At 39.3% G+C, this 19,311-nt stretch overlaps 1 long non-coding RNA gene across 1 annotated transcript in view; it reads left to right on the top strand.

Moving 5' to 3' along the window:
- Positions 1–885: 885 nt before the first annotated feature.
- The window catches only part of LOC133537594 (uncharacterized), a 247,693-nt gene continuing 229,267 nt past the window's right edge, over positions 886–19,311 (top strand). Inside the window, exons 1-2 of the long non-coding RNA XR_009802736.1 lie at positions 886–1,025; positions 16,544–16,643. This is a non-coding gene — a long non-coding RNA (uncharacterized LOC133537594). The remainder of the gene's footprint in view (positions 1,026–16,543; positions 16,644–19,311) is intronic.

Genomic DNA, 19,311 nt, shown 5'->3' with positions numbered 1-19,311 from the left:
CCCAGGTGCATGTCTTTGGAAGTGGGAGGAAGCCGGAGTACCCGAAGGGAACCCACGCATTCACGGGGAGAACATGCAAACTCCACACAGAAAGATCCCGAGCCTGGATTTGAACCCAGGACTGCAGGAACTTCGTATTGTGAGGCAGACGCACTAACCCCTCTTCCACCGTGAAGCCCTCATATATATATATATATATATATATATATATATATATATATATATATATATATATAATAATAGCCACCATAGTGCTGTAAATATATTTTCAAGCATTTATCAGGGCAATTTAAAGCTTTTAAAGCATATAATGTACATTTAAATTAATATTCATTTTTTAAGTCAGTTTCAAAAGCATAGTTTCCAAGCACCGGATGAATCCAAATTGTAAGTGTAAATCATGTCCCAGTTTATCCTTATTAATGCACTGAGGGACCCTTTGTTCTTAATGCATTTAGGGAGCTAATAGCGGTGCTTCCCGCCTCTCTGTCTGCTTTGATTGCACACGTCTGTCTGAAAATGACACTTGCTTTCCACTCCTGCCTGTAAATCAACCTGCCATACCTCTCTACTGAATGCATACAAATGAACACAGGTCTTCAAAGGTTAGGAAGTCAATATTTGCAGGGTTTAATGAGGAGGTCGTGAGGAAGTCAAGGTTTGAAACCTTGTTGTTCCATTCTCGTCCTGTAAGTGGCGCCGGTGCTCATTACCCGCAGAGTAAGAAAACATGGCTGCCTTCTGATTTGGATGTTTGTAAAATGAGAAATAACTTCATATATTACCTCATCTGTTGTGATAGTAAACGTGGACCATACATGGCCTCCAACAATGTTCACTCTTAATTGTTTGTTTGGGCCTTCATGTTGCCCATTGTGTCTACTTCCTGTACAAACAGGAAGCAGGAAGTACATCAGCCATGTGGTAACACTCAAATGATTACTGGACAAGAGTGAAAGAACACATTAAATCAATTATCTTTAATATGCACGGATAAAGACAAAACAATGAAGACTCTATTACTGGTAAGTCTTTATATCTACATATTTTTTTGTATTATTATACTCTTTTAATCAATGATTTGTATCAATCTTAATTTGTTTGCGCCACTTTCATTTGTTTCCATGTATGCATTGTGTTCACGGCCTTATTATTATTATGTCTTTTGTGTTGCATTATATCATTGAGCATGAATATTGAAGCGTTAATTCAATTTGTTCCATCACATTTGATCACAACATGCTTCCCCTCAGCACGTTTCAGGCATCACTGCACAATTTAACCTGCCTTTCTGCTTAAATCTTTGCAGTATTTAAGTCAGAAGAGCACTTTTTGACATGAGGTGTTAAAAACAGTAGACCACTGCTGTCATTTATAGCAATGGTTCCCAACCACCGGTTGGTACTAGGCCGCGGAATAATTTTTAATAATTTTTTTATTAAATCAACATAAAAAACACAAGCTACACTTACAATTAGTGCACGAACCCAAAACAGCTCCCTTTTTCATGACAAAAAAAAAAAAAAAAAATCCCACCCTCCCCGGCCAGGCCGCAGGACACATTATCAAGCATTGACCGGTCCGCAGCTACAAAAAGGTTGGGGACCACTGATTTCTAGGATCTTTGACTTTTTTTGCAGTAGGACTTTGTTCACAGCAAAGCGGTTTTGTCACATATAAAGATGTCAAATAATGGCTTTATTGCCAATATTCCGATATTGTCCAACTCTTAATCATTGATACCAATATCAAACGATACCGATACATACAGTCGTGGAATTAACACATTATTATGCCTAATTTTGTTGTGATTCCCCGCTGGATGCATTTAACAATGTAACAAGGTTTTCCAAAATAAATCAACATAAGTTATGGAAAAAAGTTCCAGCATGGCACTGCCATATTTATTATTGAAGTCCCAAAGTGCATAATTTTTTTTAAATGCCTCAAAACAGCAGCTTGGAATTTGGGAGAGCATGAGGAGGTTGATGTGGGGGGGGGGGGGCGTGTATATTGTAGTGTCCCGGAAGAGTTAGTGCTGCAAGGGGTTCTGGGTATATGTTCTGTTGTGTTTATGTTGTGTTACGGTGCGGATGTTCTTCCAAAATGTGTTTGTTATTCTTGTTTGGTGTGGGTTCACAGTGTGGTGCATATTTGCAACAGTGTTAAAGTTGTTTATACGGCCAACCCCAGTGTGACCTGTATGGCTTTTGAGCAAGTATGCTTTGCATTCACTTGTGTGAAAAGCTGTAGATATTATGAGTTAGGACCAGCAGACTAAGGCAGTGATTTAAGGTTTATTGGGGCTCTGTATTCCTCCCAGGATCCATGTACACAGCGGCATTTTAAAAAGTCATACATTTTACTTTTTGAAACTGATACGGACAATTTTGAAACCGATACCGATAATTTCCGATATTACATTTTTATCAGCCGATAATATCTGCAGTCACATATGATCTTTGACTAGGTCCTAAAAACTGCACGTTATTCCTGATTAATAGAATATCTTTGACCAGGATTATTTTTGCTATGCTGTATCAATCAATCAATCAATCAATCAATCAATCAATGTTTACTTATATAGCCCTAAATCACAAGTGTCTCAAAGGGCTGCACAAGCCACAACGACGTCCTCAGCTCAGATCCCACATCAGGGCAAGAACAAAACTCAACCCAATGGGATAACATTGCTGTGGGATGTTTAAAGACAAGCACTCACTCCTCTCATATAAGAGATCTTTGACACACTATTTACTGTTTGACCCTAAAAACCGCAGCGTGCTCCTGTCATTTAGAGCAGTGGTCCCCAACCACTAGTCCGGGGACCGGTACGGGTCCGTGACGCATTGGCTACCGGGCTGCAGAGAAACATTAAATAATTTATAAACGCCTATCGCTTAACTTTCGCCTATCCCACTAGACACACTAATAAGCTTTTTTTGTTATAGATGTACAATAAAACCCCTCATAGGAAGTTGCCATTTGTTATGTTTGTTATAACTTTGTGAAATGATACAATGCACATTAATGAACATATAAAATATAAATGTGACAGATTGTAGCCAAAGGCTGATTTCCATCATTGCAAAGAAAAAAGCTTCGGGCTCTCACTAATTCAGCGTTCTAGTAAGTTAATTTTTCATGCACTTATTTTTCATATATTTATCTGGCACAAGTGGAAAGCCGGTCCCTGGAAACAATACCTACATTAAAACGGTCCGTGGTGTAAAAATGGTTGGCGACCACTGATTTAGAGGATTTTATTACATTTTTTTATTTTTTTTACAGTCGGTCCTTAAAAATAGCCACAGGTTTTTGACGAAAAGAAGATTGTTGACTAGCATTTACAGTATGGTCCTTCAAAAACAGAAGAGTGCTCCTCTCATAGAAGATCTTGGATTATTATTTTTTTTTTTAAATTTATTTGTGTGAATGCTCTAAAGCAGGGGTCACCAACCTTTTTGAAACCAAGAGCTACTTCTTGGCTACCAGTTTGATACACACTTAAATAAATTGCCAGAAATAGCCAATTTGCTCAATTTACCTTTAATAAATAAATATATAAATACAAAAAAAATTCGTATTTCTGTCTGTCATACCGTTGTACATTTTTTTTCCTTTGACTGAATTTTTTTTGTAGAGAATAAATGATGAAAAAAACACAATTGAACGGTTTAAAAGAGGAGAAAACAGGAAAAAAATTAACATTAAATTTTGAAACAAAAATTTCGACTCTTTAAAATTCAAAATTCAACAGAAAAAAAGAAGAGAAAAAGTAGCTGAAAATTTTTTAAAAATAATTAATGGAACATCATTAGTATTTTTTGCTGATTAAGATAAATTTTAGAATTTTGATGACATGTTTTAAACAGGCTAAAATCCAATCTGCATTTTGTTCGAATATATAACAAATTGGACGAAGCTGTATTTCTAACAAAGACAAATATTTATTTCTTCTAGATTTTGAACAAAAATTTTAAAATAAATTCAAAAGACTTTGAAATAAGATTTGAATTTGATTCTAAAGATTTTCTAGATTTGCCACAATATTTTTTTTAATTTTAATCATAATAAGTTTGAAGAAATATTTCACAAATATTCTTCTTCGAACAAACAGAAACTAAAATGAAGAATTAAATAAAAATGTTTTTATTTTTCTTTACAATAAAAAATAAATAAATGTACTTGAACATTGATTTAAATTGTCAGGGAAGAAGAGGAAGGAATTTAAAAGGTAAAGAGGTATATGTGTTTAAAAATCCTAAAATTATTTTTAAGGCTGTACTTTTTCTCTAAAATTGTCTTTATAAAAGTTTTTAGAAGCAAAGTATAAACATAAATGAATTTATTTAAACAAGTGAAGACTAAGTCTTTAAAATATTTTCTTGGATTTTCAAATTCTATTTGAGTTTTGTCTCTCTTAGAAATAAAAATGTCGAGCAAAGCGAGACCAGCTTGCTAGTAAATAAATAACATTTTAAAAATAAAGGCAGCTCACTGGTAAGTGCTGCTATTTGAGCTATTTTTAGAACAGGCCAGCGGGCTACTCATCTGGTCCTTACGGGCTACCTGGTGCCCGCGGGCACCGCGTTGGTGACCCCTGCTCTAAAGCATTCGATTAATTCACCAATTCAAACCGTTCCAACTTCAAACTGTTCAGCCTATTCGGGAATCGTGGGCTTTCCCTTCAGAAAATTCCCAGATTTCCAAGTTTTTTCGGGACATTATCCCCATTCAGAAGAAATTGTCCATTTTTCAAACTTCCACCATTTTACAAATTTTTCAACTAATTGAACTCTTTGCACCTTCAACACGTCAACTCATCCTCCACATTCAAACTATCATTTTTTCAAGTTTAAAGAAATTCCAGGAATTCCCGGAATTCCCGTATTTTGCAAACACTTTTTCCCCACTTTTTTCTGTCGACTACTCCTTCTGCATTTTTCAACGCACTTCCACCTGACAAATCATTTCTCCTAATCAAGACATAAAGCTAAGTTGTTTTTGAACTGGGAACATTCCCTTGTTTACCGAAATTCCAGGAAATACTTAATACCATTTCTCAATTAAACATTTTACTACTTAAACTTTTTTCGACCGATTTGGAAAAATTCCAACACGCTGTGGCTTGTTCTTTCTGAAGTCAAATCCCGTGTGGGGCGCGGTCTTTCTGGCGTCACTTCCTCTCCGAACTCAGTTTGTAAACGATCAAAGACTCCATACAAAGCTAAGTGCCGGAGATTCAAGAAATACACAGCGCACTTACCCGTGTAAAAATTTGTCAGAGGAGGGGGACCTTAAATGCTGGTTTAATGTGGCTGAAACGGGGATTTAGGCTAAATAATTATTCGAGGGGTTAAATGACTTAGTGTAGACATGGCCATAGTCACCTCCAGTGTTGCTTTGTATGCAAGTTCTTGAATGTAACTTATCTGAACAATATCCAGTGTTGTGGTACTTCAATTAACTGGAATACAGTGTGCTGTGGGGCCCTATTGTAGTGAATCACACCTGAGCCATCATAAATCAATCAAATCTTTAATAAACAAGTGAAATTACACAACATGACAGAACATTTTACATCAATCAAACTAGGGATCGAGATATCTGGTCAGGGCGCTCCTCACTCTTTTGCCTTCACCTTCATACATGGCGGATAATAACTGAGACAGTCTGCTTTGCCAGTTTAAAAGCTTTCGCCGTTTTCCGTAGTCTTCCCTTGACAGCCAGATAATGCAAGCACACGATATCTTTTTGATCACATCCATGGGAGCCCACATTCTCGTTGACTCTCCTTTGACAAATGGACAGTTTTTCGGTAAATAGAATCACAGGTGACCTCGACATTGGAACGTTCTTTTGCCGTCTGAGATGTGTTGTATCCCAAATAGCTGCAATCGCTTTCTCTTAAGGTATTCAGGTGTGATTATTTTTTTTTTTTCTCAAGCGTCTGTACAGACGGAAGGAGAGACATGGGCATGTCTGGATGACTTGCCTCCATATTTCCAGTTGTTAGCTTCGAGTTACGAAACCGCTTTATTATGTTGCTGGCTGTGGCGTGTTCTTTCCGACGTCACTTCCTGCATGGGGCGCGGCCTTTCTGGTGTCACTTCTTCTCCCAACTCAGTTTGTAAACGATCAAAGAGTCCATACAGAGCTAAGAGCCAGAGATTCTAGAAATAGACGCACTTACCCGTGCAACATTTTTTTACGAGGAGAGGGACTATAAACGATTGTTTAGTGTTGCTAAAATGTGGCTTAGGCTAAATAATTATTTGTTTAAGGGTTTAACCGACAGGCGGATCGGTGCGGCGTCTTCAGTAATGCGGACGTTGTACCGATCCGTTGTGGTGAAGAAGGAGCTGAGCCGGAAGGCAAAGCTCTCAATTTACCGGTCGATCTACGTTCCCATCCTCACCTATGGTCATGAGCTTTGGGTCATGACCGAAAGGATAAGATCACGGGTACAAGCGGCCGAAATGAGTTTCCTCCGCCGTGTGGCGGGGCTCTCCCTTAGAGATAGGGTGAGAAGCTCTGCCATCCGGGAGGAACTCAAAGTAAAGCCGCTGCTCCTTCACATCGAGAGGAGCCAGATGAGGTGGTTCGGGCATCTAGTCAGGATGCCACCCGAACGCCTCCCTAGGGAGGTGTTTAGGGCACGTCCAACCGGTAGGAGGCCACGGGGAAGACCCAGGACACGTTGGGAAGACTATGTCTCCCAGCTGGCCTGGGAACGCCTCGGGATCCCCCGGGAAGAGCTAGACGAAGTGGCTGGGGAGAGGGAAGTCTGGGTTTCCCTGCTTAGGCTGTTGCCCCCGCGACCCGGCCTCGGATAAGCGGAAGAAGATGGATGGATGGATGGATGGATGGGTTTAACCGGCTTAGTGTCGACACAGCCTTAGAAAACCTTTGATTGGTGTGTTTTTTTTTTTTTAAGTAGGTCTGTAAAAACAGCAGATTTCACCTGTCAAATAGAATATCTTTTCTAATTTTTTTTTTTACAATAGGTCCTTTCAAAACAAAAGAAGGTCCTTGTCAAATAGAATTACTTTGATTTATGATTTAAAATGTTTTTACAGTAGGTCCTTAAAAAGACATGAGAGCTCTTGTCATATAGAGTTTACTTTTTTTTTTTTTACAGTCAGGTCTTTGAAAACAGTAGATTTTTCCTGTCAAATTGATTTATGTTTCAGAATTGTTACATTATGTCCTTAAAACAGCAATGGGCTCTTGTAGAGAGTCTTTGACTATAGCATTGTTACAGTACTGTTGGACTTTTAAAAACAGTAGAGTGCTCCTTTTATATATAAGATCTTTGAGTAGGTCTGTAATACAGACAATCTTTGTGTTTTTTTTTTTTTTTTTTTTTTTTTTTTTTTACAGTAAGTCTCTAAAAACAGCAGATTCCTGCTGTCGAATAAAATATCTTAGCTTTTTTTTTAGCATGTCTTTAAGGCCTACTGAAACCCACTACTACCGACCACGCAGTCTGATAGTTTATATATCAATGATGAAATATTAACATTGCAACAAATGCCAATACGGCCGGTTTAGTTTACTAAATTACAATTTTAAATTTCCCGCGGAGTTTCGTGTTGAAAACGTCGCGGAATGAAGACGCGTGCGCGTGACGTCCCGGGTTGCAAAAGTCGTCTCTTTTCATCGCGCAATTAAACAGTATTCTGGACATCTGTGTTGCTGAATCTTTTGCAATATTTTCAATTAATAATGGAGAAGTCAAAGTAGAAGGATGGAGGTACGAAGCTTTAGCCTTTAGCCACACAAACACACGTTGTTTCATTGTTTAAAATTCCTGGAGTTGAAGCTTTATTATGGATCAGAGCGGTCAAGCGAACATGGTTCCCGACCACTTGTCAACCGGCAGATTTCGGTGAGAAAATGGTGGTAAAAAGTCGCCTCTTACCGGAGATCAGCTGAGCTTGCTCCGTCGACTTCCCTCAGAGACTGGCCTCATGACACCCGTGGACACACCCCTCCGACTATCAGGTACTATTTAATCTCACTAAAACACTAGCAACATAATAGAAAGATAAGGGATTTCCCAGAATTATCCTAGTAAATGTGTCTAAAAACATCTGAATCCGTCCCAATGCAATCGCCTTTTTTTTTAAACTTTATTTTTTATTTATTAATTTTTTCTAGTTCTTCGCTTTCAATATCATCATCCACAAATCTTTCATCCTCGCTCAAATTAATGGGGAAAATGTCGTTTTCTCGGTCCGAATAGCTCTTGCTGCTGGAGGCTCCCATTATAAATAATGTGAAGACGTGAGGAGCCATCAACATGTGACGTCATCGTCTGCGACTTCCTGTAAAGGCAAGACTTTTTCATTAGCGACCAAAAGTTGCAAACTTTATCGTCTATGTTCTCTACTAAATCTTTTCAGCAAAAATATGGCAATATCACAAAATGATCAACTATGACACATAGAATGGACCTGCTATCCCTGTTTAAATGAGAAAATCTCATTTCAGTAGGCCTTTGAGAACAGCACAAGTCTTGTCATATGCAGGATCGTTGACTACCAATTTCAGAGTAGGTGCTTGAAAAGAGCATAGACCCATTGACAAATAAATGATCTTCGGCTATAATTTGCGTACGGTTGGTCCTCAAAACCAGTATAAGGCTGTTTTCAAATAGAAGAACTTTGACTCGCCTTTTTTTCACAACGCTTTAACCTTTTTAAAAACCGCAAAACACTCCTGTCATGTCCGGATGTTTGAATATTGTTTTTGTCTTTTAGCAGCAGGTCCTTAAAATGACAAACATTCCTGGCATGTAGAGGATCTTGGATGTGCAATTTTTGCCAAAGGTCTTAAAAAAAAGTGGCGTTCTCCTGTTATATAGAACATCTTTGACAGAAGTAAACAGTGATTCTGTTCTCATTTTATTTATTTTAGTTTGACTTATTTATGACTATCTTTTGGAATTTTGCACGACATATTAATACGAATTTAGACAAACTTTATTGATCCTCAAGGGAAATTGTTCCACACAGTAGCTCAGTTAAAAAGGATGGAAAGGATAACGCACACAAGGGCACAAAAAGGGGGCGAAAACAAATGGTATACAGCTTTACAATATAAATTATAACATATATGTAATATTTATTTATCATATATACAGTAGAGATGTCCAATAATGGCTTTTTTGCTGATATCCGATATTCCGATATTGTCCACTTCTTTATTACCGATTCTGATATCAACCAATACCGATATATGCAGTCGTGGAATTAATACATTATTATGCCTATTTTTTTTGTGATGCCCTGCTGGATGCATTAAACAATGTGAGAAGGTTTTCCAAAATTAATCAACTCAAGTTATAGAAAAAAATGCCATAATGGCACTGCCATATTTATTTTTGAAGTCACAAAGTGCATTATTTTTTTTAACTTGCCTCAAAACTGCAGCTTGGAATTTGGGACATGCTCTCCCTGAGATAATCCTGATAGCCACTACAACTATGGGAAATACTATACATTGACTTTCACAAAGTGCAATTTTTTAAAACATGCCTCAAAACAACGGCTACAAAAACAATGAAGGCACACAGCTTCAGTCCTGAGTATACTAGAGTAATAAAGTAAACAATACCATAGTCCTCCTTTAGTGAAAAACTGCCTGGCATACTGTATAACAAGAAATTATAAACTGGGCTCAATCTGCCCTGCTCTAACTTATTTGTATGAGTAACAAAAATGTGCTGCAAGCTGGTGGTGAGTGCTTGAAGTGGCCTACCAGTCAATCATCTGCAGTCCCCTCCAAAGTTTCTCATTGTATCCCATTGGGCTGACTTTTTTGTCTTGCCCTGATGTGGGATCTGAGCCGAGGATGTTGTTGTGGCTTGTGCAACCCTTTGAGACACTAGTGATTTAGGGCTACATAAATAAACTTCTATTGATTGATGTAAGAGCTGCAGCAAAAAAAAAAAAAAAAAAAAGGCCAGCATTAAATACAGAGTATACATTATAAAAAAAGAGAGGTAGGTAACATAGAAGCGGTCAGGTAGTAGACAAATATTGTCTATTGTTGTATGTCGAGTGATTATACAGCTGGATGGAGTGCGGAATGAAGGAGTTTGTGAATATATGTAATGGTGTGACATGTCAATGTGACAAGTGATGGGGTTTTCAGTGCATAAACTGCCAGCTGTGTCAAGCAGGCCAAATGACTGAGCCATTGTTTATTTTTTGAAAGCTTGCTGCATAGGTCAGACACATTTCTACACGTACAGTACGCACTGTAAGTGTGCGAGTTTATCACTGGATGCTGTCAATAAAGTTTTTGACACAAATCCTGCACGAGGATGATTTCCTGTGCTGACAGAAAGGTCTTCCCGTGTTGCCATGGGTGAACACTGATGATAAGCCTGTTTGTGTATCTGTGTGTAAAGGCTTAACGTCACTTTTAAGCGGGATGGCTTGAGCCAGCAGGCAGGTAATGATCTCAGCAAAGCCAATTCCAGCCCCCCCCCCCTCCTCTTCAAATATTTCCACAGTGGAAGAAAAATATGACGACTTGTTCTTATCTGGTGATTGTCACCCTGTAAGGAGCTTTTATTTTCTTAGTTCTCCCTTGTCAACGCCACTGACAGCGGAACATGTCAGCGATGCTTTGGGAGCAGCCGGGGGTCAGCTGGCAACGTTTGGGGGACGTGGTTTACCTGCAAGGGGCGGGGACTTGTTTTTATGAATGACAGAAAGACGAACAGGACATTTTTATTCCACTGGAATGCAATCATGATGATTTATGATTGATTGTTTTTGTGCCGTTTCTGAGCCGGCAGCTTAGGTATGCATGACTCACCTGTTATTTATTCAGAAGAAAAGTTACCACTTGTTACTTAATTGCCATGAACAACAACAACCGTCGACTACAAATCATACAGCCTGACAGGATTATTTTCGTCGGCACAATGGGGGGGGAAAAAAGACCCTGCATGTGCTTTTATAATGCGGGAAATTAAAACAATCATGCAAAACGTTTGATTGATTGATTGAAACTTTTATTAGTAGATTGCACAGTACAGTTCATATTCCGTATAATTGACCAGTAAATGGTAACACCCGGATAAGTTTTTCAACTTGTTTAAGTCAGGGTCCACGTTAATCAGTTCATGGTAGTTCAGTGTGCGTGTCGTGAAACAAGCGAGAGGAAGAAACTGCAGGAAAAACAATTATTGTAAGGTAGGAAATGGTTCGCATTCGGTTTTGAATAGTAAACGTAATTTGTCCCTTTTTTTCCTCCACCACGAGCTTATCTAATTGTTGGCGTGGATTTGTCTGTTAGTTAGTAAAATAAGTAGAAAAAAAATAGGGGTGGATTTTCATAAACTTTCAAGAAATGTTCAAAATGAGATACGAAACAAGTGATTACATTATTGGGCTTGTCTGGATAATTTTTTATATTTACGTTGGGAGCCTCAACTTCTATGTGTTTAAGCTAGCGGCCCCGCCTCTACCCACAGAGACAAAGACAGTCGGTGACTGACAAGAGCCTTCACCGTGTTTCTCTCATTCTGCTATGAATGGCTCCAAAAGTTGTGGGCAGATTTTTATCTACCTTCAGAAAATGTCCAAAATTGGATAAAGAACGAGTGGTTACAATTTGGGGCTGATCCGGATGACAGTCTGAATCCAGGACTTGTTTTCGACTGGGAGCTAGGGCCTGGCCGAAGTCTGTGCTCTGATTTTTTTTGTTTGTTCTTTTTTAATTTGAAACAGTGTTTCTCAACCGCAGGGCCTTTGTTGGGCCAACAGCAGTAATACTCTTTTTTTTTTTTTTTTACCACTTGTTGCAGTAATGACTTAGGGTGTTAAAAAAATTGATTTTTTAAGAAATCTCTATTCTTTTTTTCGTCACAATTCTTAATCAATTAAAACAAAACAAAAAATTTTAAAATGGATTCAGGCAAATCACACTGTTTGATGTACATGCCCATTACTAATAATTTTCCAATGCAGTCTGCTGAAAATTATGGAAAACGGCACTTTACATAGCAACTGACGCCGTCATCAATGTTGGACTTGCCATACAATACATTTTAAGATTTTCGGCACTTAACTACCATGTGGCAGCTAAAGTGGATAGTGGACCCTCTTCAATCAAACAATCAATCAATGTTTATTTATATAGCCCTAAATCACAAATGTCTCAAAGGACTGTACAAAACACTACGACTACGACATCCTCGGAAGAACCCACATAAGGGCAAAGAAAACTCACACCCAGTGGGCAAGGAGAATTCACACCCAGTGGGACGCCAGTGACAATGATGACTATGAAAAACCTTGGAGGGGACCTCAAATGTGTATGTACAAATACATTCGTTATTTACACTATAAAAACCTAAAACCAGTGAAGTTAGCACGTTGTGTAAATCGTAAATAAAAACAGAATATAATGATTTGCAAATCCTTTTCAACTTATATATATATATATATATATATATATATCAATTGAAAAGACTGCAAAAATAAGATTTTTAATGTTCGAACTAAGAAACATTTTTTTTTTCAAGTAATCATTAACTTAGAATTTAATGGCTGCAGCACATTGTAAAAAAGTTGGCACAGGGCATTTTTACCACTGTGTTACATGGCCTTTCCTTTAAACAACACTCAGTAAATGTTTGGGAACTGAAGAGATCAATTTTTGCAGCTTTTCTGGTGGAATTCTTTCCCAGTCCTTTTTGATGTACAGCCGAAGTTGTTCAACAGTCCGGGGTCTCCGTTGTCGGTATTTGATACTTCATAATGCACTAAAAATGTTCAATGGGAGACAGGTCTGGACTACAGGCAGGTCAGTCTAGTACCCGCACTCTTTTACTACAAAGCCATGCTGTTGTAACAGGCAGAATGTGGCTTGGCATTGTCCTGCTGAAATAAGTAAGTGCAGCCATGAAAGAGAAGTTGCTTGGATGGCAACATTTGTTGCTCTAAAACCTGTATTTACCTTCCAGCATTGATAGTGCCTTCACAGATGTGTACGTTACCCATACTTTGGGCACTTATACACCCCCATACCATCACAGATACTGGCTTTTTAAATTTGCACCTGTAACAGTCCGGATGGTACATTTGTTGCTCTAAAACCTGTATTTACCTTCCAGCATTGATAGTGCCTTCAGAGATGTGTACGTTACCCATACTTTGGGCACTTATACACCCCCATACCATCACAGATGCTGGCTTTTTAAATTTGCACCTGTAACAGTCCGGATGGTACTTTACCGCTTTGGTCCGGAGGACACGAGAGTCACAGTTTCCAAAAACAATGTTAAATGTGGACTTGTCAGACCACAGAAGACTTTTCTACTTTGCATCAGTCCATCTTAGATGAGCTCTGGCCCAGCGAAGCCAGCGGCGTTTCTGGGTGTTGTTGATAAACGGCTTTGGCTTTGCATAGTAGAGTTTTAACTTGCACTTACATATGTAGCGACAAACTTTAGTTATTGACAGTGTTTTTCTAAAGTGTTCCTGAGCCCATGTGGTGATATCCTTTACACACCAATGTCTGTTTTTGATGCAGTACCGCCTCAGGGATTGAAGGTCACGGGCATTAAATGTTGGTTTTCGGACTTGCAGTGATTCTCCAGATTATCTAAACCTTTTTAGGATATTACCGGCGGTAGATGGTTAAATCCCTAAATTCCTTGCAATAGCTCGTTGAGAAATGTTGTTCTTGAACTGTTTGACAATTTGCTCACGCATTTGTTCACAAAGTGGTGACCCTTGCCACATCCTCTCCGCTATCATTGCACCCACCTGTTCCCATATAGCCTGTTCACCTATGGGATGCTCCAAATAAGTGTTTGATGAGCATTCCTCAACCTAGTCAGTTTTTTTTTCTTGTGCCATGTTGCAGGCATCAGATTCCAAATGAGCTAATATTCGCAAAAAATAACAAGTCTACCAGTTTCAACGTTAAATATCTTGTCTTTGCAGTGTATTCAATTGAATATAGGTTGTAAAGGATTTGCAAATAATTGTATTTTTTTTTAATTTACGATTTACACAACGTAATAACTTCACTGGTTTTGGGTTTTGTACTTATAAAATATATAATTTCCTGAAGGCAAATTTACAGTGAAGCTATTTTTTCATCATCCATTCATTAAATCTATATACCGCTTATCTATTTTTCCATAAATAATTCAATTCAATATTAAATCATTTGTTTCCTCTGTATCAGCTAAACATTTTATAGTCCCTCATTTAGATACAGATCACTGTATTTGTCCTGTTTTGGTCATATACACAAGATCATGAAATGCTGTTCTTAATCAGCGCAGCAGTGTGATTAAAGGCCTACTGAAATGAGATTTTCTTATTTAAACGGGGATAGCAGGTCCTTTCTATGTGTCATACTTACTCATTTTGCGATATTGCCATATTTTTGCTGAAAGGATTTAGTAGAGAACATCGACGATAAAGTTCGCAACTTTTGGTCGCTAATAAAAAAGACTTGCCTTTACCGGAAGTAGCAGACGATGTGCGCGTGTCATCACGGGTTGTAGGGTTCCTCACATCCTCACATTGTTTATAATCATAGCCAGCAGCACCAAGAGCTATTCGGACCGAGAAAGTGACGATTTCCCCATTAATTTGAGCAAGGATGAAATATTCGTGGATGAGGAAAGTTAGCGTGAAGCACTCAAAAAAGAAAAACAAAGGCGACGGCTCCAGGCACGGCAGTGGGAGTGATTCAGATGTTATTAGACACATTTACTAGGATAATTCTGGAAAATCTCTTATATGCTTATTGTGTTAATAGTGTTTTAGTGAGATTATAAAGTCATACCTGAAAGTCGGATGGCTGCGGTGAACGCCAGTATTTATGAGAGAAGCCGAGGAGCCGAGATCACAGCTTCCTTTTTGAGCTGCAGGAGGAGGTCGCATAATCCACTCAAGTCTCAGGTAAGAGCCGACTTAATATCACAATTTTCCCATCCAAAAACTTGCTGGTTGACGTAGAGAAACATGTTCGCTTGGCCCGCTCTGTGTTAAAGCTTCACAACAAACAAAGAAACACCGGCTGTGTTTCCGTTGCTAAAGGCAGCTGCAATCCACCGCTTTCCACCAACAGCATTCTTCTTTATAGTCTCCATTATTAATTGAACAAATTGCAAAAGATTTAGCTTCACGGTGGCAGAGGGTTTAGTGCGTCTGCCTCACAATACGAAGGTCCTGCAGTCCTGGGTTCAAATCCAGGCTCGGGATCTTTCTGTGTGGAGTTTGCATGTCCTCCCCGTGAATGCGTGGGTTCCCTCCGGGTACTCCGGCTTCCTCCCACTTCCAAAGACATGCACCTGGGGATAAGTTGATTGTCAACACTAAATTGGCCCTAGTGTGTGAATGTGAGTGTCAATGTTGTCTGTCTATCTGTGTTGGCCCTGCGATGAGGTGTCGACTTGTCCAGGGTGTACCCCGCCTTCCGCCCGATTGTAGCTGAGATAGGCGCCAGCGACCCCGAAAGAGAATAAGCGGTAGAAAATGTATGGATGGATGGGCAAAAGATTCAGCAACTCAGATGTCCAAATTACTGTGTAATTATGCGATGAAAAGAGATGACTTTTAGCCGTGAGTGGTGCTGGGCTGAAATGTTCGCTCCAACCAATAACGTCACAAGCACGCGTCAACATAAGCGTCATCATTCTGCAACGTTTTTAACAGGATACTTCGCGGGAAATTTAAAATTGCAATTTAGTAAACTAAAAAGGCCGTATTTGCATGTGTTGCAATGTTAATATTTCATCATTGATATATAAACTATCAGACTGCGTGGTGGGTAGTAGTGGGTTTCAGTAGGCCTTTAAAACTGTTAAAAAAAAAATAGATTCAAATTAGAAAAAACAGATTAACAGTTAAAATAGTTCATAAAAAAAAAAAAAAACTAAACAATTGTTGGTGCTCACAATTAGTCCAGTAGATCATGCCCTTATTTAAAGAAATATAAGCAACAAGTTCCATATATTTCACTCTAAAATAGTACAGAAGTTTTTAAATTATTGAATGGTGTGATTTTGCGATAGTATGTTGCGATAAAGTCACATTCTGATGCTTTAAGCACAGCTCATACACTGTAACTGTGTGGACGCTGGTTCGAGTCCAGCGTGTGCAAGGTTGCACTCTGCAGGATGACCACTGTTACAAGTACAATCTTGTCCATTCCAGCTTCATTATTGCAGACGTTTACTGAAAACAGGAGCAGGTTTTCTCCTTTCATCACATCTATCCGGCCCTTTCGTTCATTTGTGTGAGTGTGTGTGTGTGTGTGTGTGTGTGTGTGTGTCTGTGTGCACGCGCCTTTCAAACAAAACCTTCTTTATATTTGAAGACGCGCTCGAGTGAGTCAGCTCCCCTTGACATGCTGTCATTGCGCATCAAACCGCTCGGCTCCTTGCAGAGAGAGACCTGCTCGTCGCTTTTTACTCCACCTGTTGTGACACTGGTTGCTATAAACATTTGAGCAATTTGAAATGAGAATGTGATTCCGTAATGTTTCTTTGCAGATCTTATCTGCCCTCGGCTTGGCGGCGCGCCATCCACTGCAGGCTGTGTGCATTGGCTGGAACACATGCACTCCAAAACTCACACACTGACAGCCTGCAAGTAAGTGTGTGTGTGTGTGTGTGTGTGTGTGTGTGTGTGTGTGTGTGTGTGTGTGTGCATGCGTGCGTGTGTTAGGGATGGGTACTTTTCACATTTCAACCGATACAGTACCAATTCCCGGTACCTGTGAATCAATACCGGTACTCAACTGTACCAATTTTCGGTACTTTTTTGTGTATTATTAAATTAATTTATAACAAATGGAACCGTTTGGAAATTAGTTGAAGTGGAGAATCAGCACGCGATAACAGTTTTTACGCGCTTGGATTTTTGGCACTAATGTGACGCCATACATGTACTATTTAAATAACCATAACTTGCTCAATTTACAACTAATTTCCAAACAGTTCGATTTGTTATAAATGTCAGAGTATTGTATGTATGTGTATATTTAAATAGTTCATGTAGCATTGACATCAACAAAATGATAGGGACCTGCTGTCCGAGGTAAGATTGCCGCTACGCTGGAGAAACATCGAGTCTTTATTCAAATCTGTGATGAAAGGTCCATGGTAGGTCCCTGGGATTAAAAAGAAAGGAAATCACGTTTTCATGGGGCTGTCATGGCTGAACAAGTAAGTCTTACACTATTATCTCTCAGATTTATTTTGCCTCATGTATGGAGCTAGCTTTTTTGTTGTTTTTTTAAATACATATTTTTAACTCTGCCATCTATACTGATCTGGGCTGATATCTAATTGTTCATAGTTTGAGTATTTTGCAGAAACGTAAATACTTTTTATATTGTAGTGATAACCTGTCATTCATTATTCTACTAAAATAGTAATTGCAATCATAACATCAATAATTAGGCCAATATGCTTATCATGTGGTCCTGATATGAAGTATAAAATAGATAAGTGGGTTCGGGTAGACTCTGGTGTAAACTTAAAGTAGATAAAGGAAAGAAAATTAATAGTCCCACATTCTGGCATACATTAAATATTTACATATACAAATATTAAATACAGACTGACATCTGTGGACTGGTTGTATGAAAAGAGAGATCAATCAATCAATCAATGTTTATTTATATAGCCCTAAATCACAAATGTCTCAAAGGTCTGTACAAACCACTACGACATCCTCGGAAGAACCCACATAAGGGCAAGGAAAATTCACACCCAGTGGGACGCCAGTGACAATGCTGACTATGAGAAACCTTGGAGAGGATCTCAAATGTGGGCAACCCTCCCTCTCTACGGGACCGAAAGCAATGGATGTCGAGCAGGTCTAACATGATACTGTGAAAGTTCAATCCATAGTGGCTCCAACACAGCCGCGAGAGTTCAGTTCAAAGTGTATCCAAGACAGCAGCGAGAGTCCCGTCCACAGGAAACCATCCCAAGCGGAGGCGGATCAGCAGCATAGAGATGTCCCCAACCGATATACAGGCGAGATATTGATCTTGACACTTCATTAACTATGTGATGTTTTCTCAATAGATGGGACGTTACTTTCTTCAAAGACTTTTGGATGAAATTCAATTGGCATCTTCCACAACTCCACTAAATTTGGACTTTTTAGAATTTGTTTGTCGACAGGAGCTGTATCATCTTGATACATATTGACGATGACCCGCCATGCTATCGATCAATCAATCAATGTTTTCTTATATAGCCCTAAATCACTAGTGTCTCAAAGGGCTGCACAAACCACTACGACATCCTCGGTAGGCCCACATAAGGGCAAGGAAAACTCACACCCAGTGGGACATCGGTGACAATAATGACTTTATATAGCCCTAAATCACAAATGTCTCAAAGGACTGTACAAACCATTACGACTACGACATCCTCGGAAGAACCCACATAAGGGCAAGGAAAACTCACACCCAGTGAGACGCCAGTGACAATGCTGACTATGATAAACCTTGGAGAGGACCTCAAATGTGGGCAACCCCCCCTCTCTAGGGGACCGAAAGCAATGGATGTCGAGCGGGTCTAACATGATACTGTGAAAGTTCAATCCATACTGGCTCCAACACAGCCGCGAGAGTTCAGTTCAAAGTGTATCCAAGACAGCAACGAGAGTCCCGTCCACAGGAAACCATCCCAAGCGGAGGCGGATCAGCAGCATAGAGATGTCCCCAACCGATATACAGGCGAGATATTGATCTTGACACTTCATTAACTATGTGATGTTTTCTCAATAGATGAGACATTACTTCCTTCAAAGACTTTTGGATGAAATTCAATTGGCATTTTCCACAACTCCACTAAATTTGGACTTTTTAGAATTTGTTTGTCGACAGGAGCTGTATCATCTTGATACATATTGACGATGACCCGCCTTGCTATCGATCAATCAATCAATGTTTACTTATACAGCCCTAAATCACTAGTGTCTCAAAGGGCTGCACAAACCACTACGACATCCTCGGTAGGCCCACATAAGGGCAAGGAAAACTCACACCCAGTGGGACGACGGTGACAATGATGACTTTATATAGCCCTAAATCACAAATGTCTCAAAGGACTGTACAAACCATTACGACTACGACATCCTCGGAAGAACCCACATAAGGGCAAGGAAAACTCACACCCAGTGAGACGCCAGTGACAATGCTGACTATGATAAACCTTGGAGAGGATCTCAAATGTGGGCAACCCCCCCTCTCTAGGGGACCGAAAGCAATGGATGTCGAGCGGGTCTAACATGATACTGT

Source organism: Nerophis ophidion, linkage group LG18, assembly GCF_033978795.1.
Source record: "Nerophis ophidion isolate RoL-2023_Sa linkage group LG18, RoL_Noph_v1.0, whole genome shotgun sequence".
NCBI lineage: Eukaryota > Metazoa > Chordata > Actinopteri > Syngnathiformes > Syngnathidae > Nerophis > Nerophis ophidion.
Note: the sequence above shows the minus strand (reverse complement) of the source record. Positions and strands in the feature narration are given on the sequence as shown.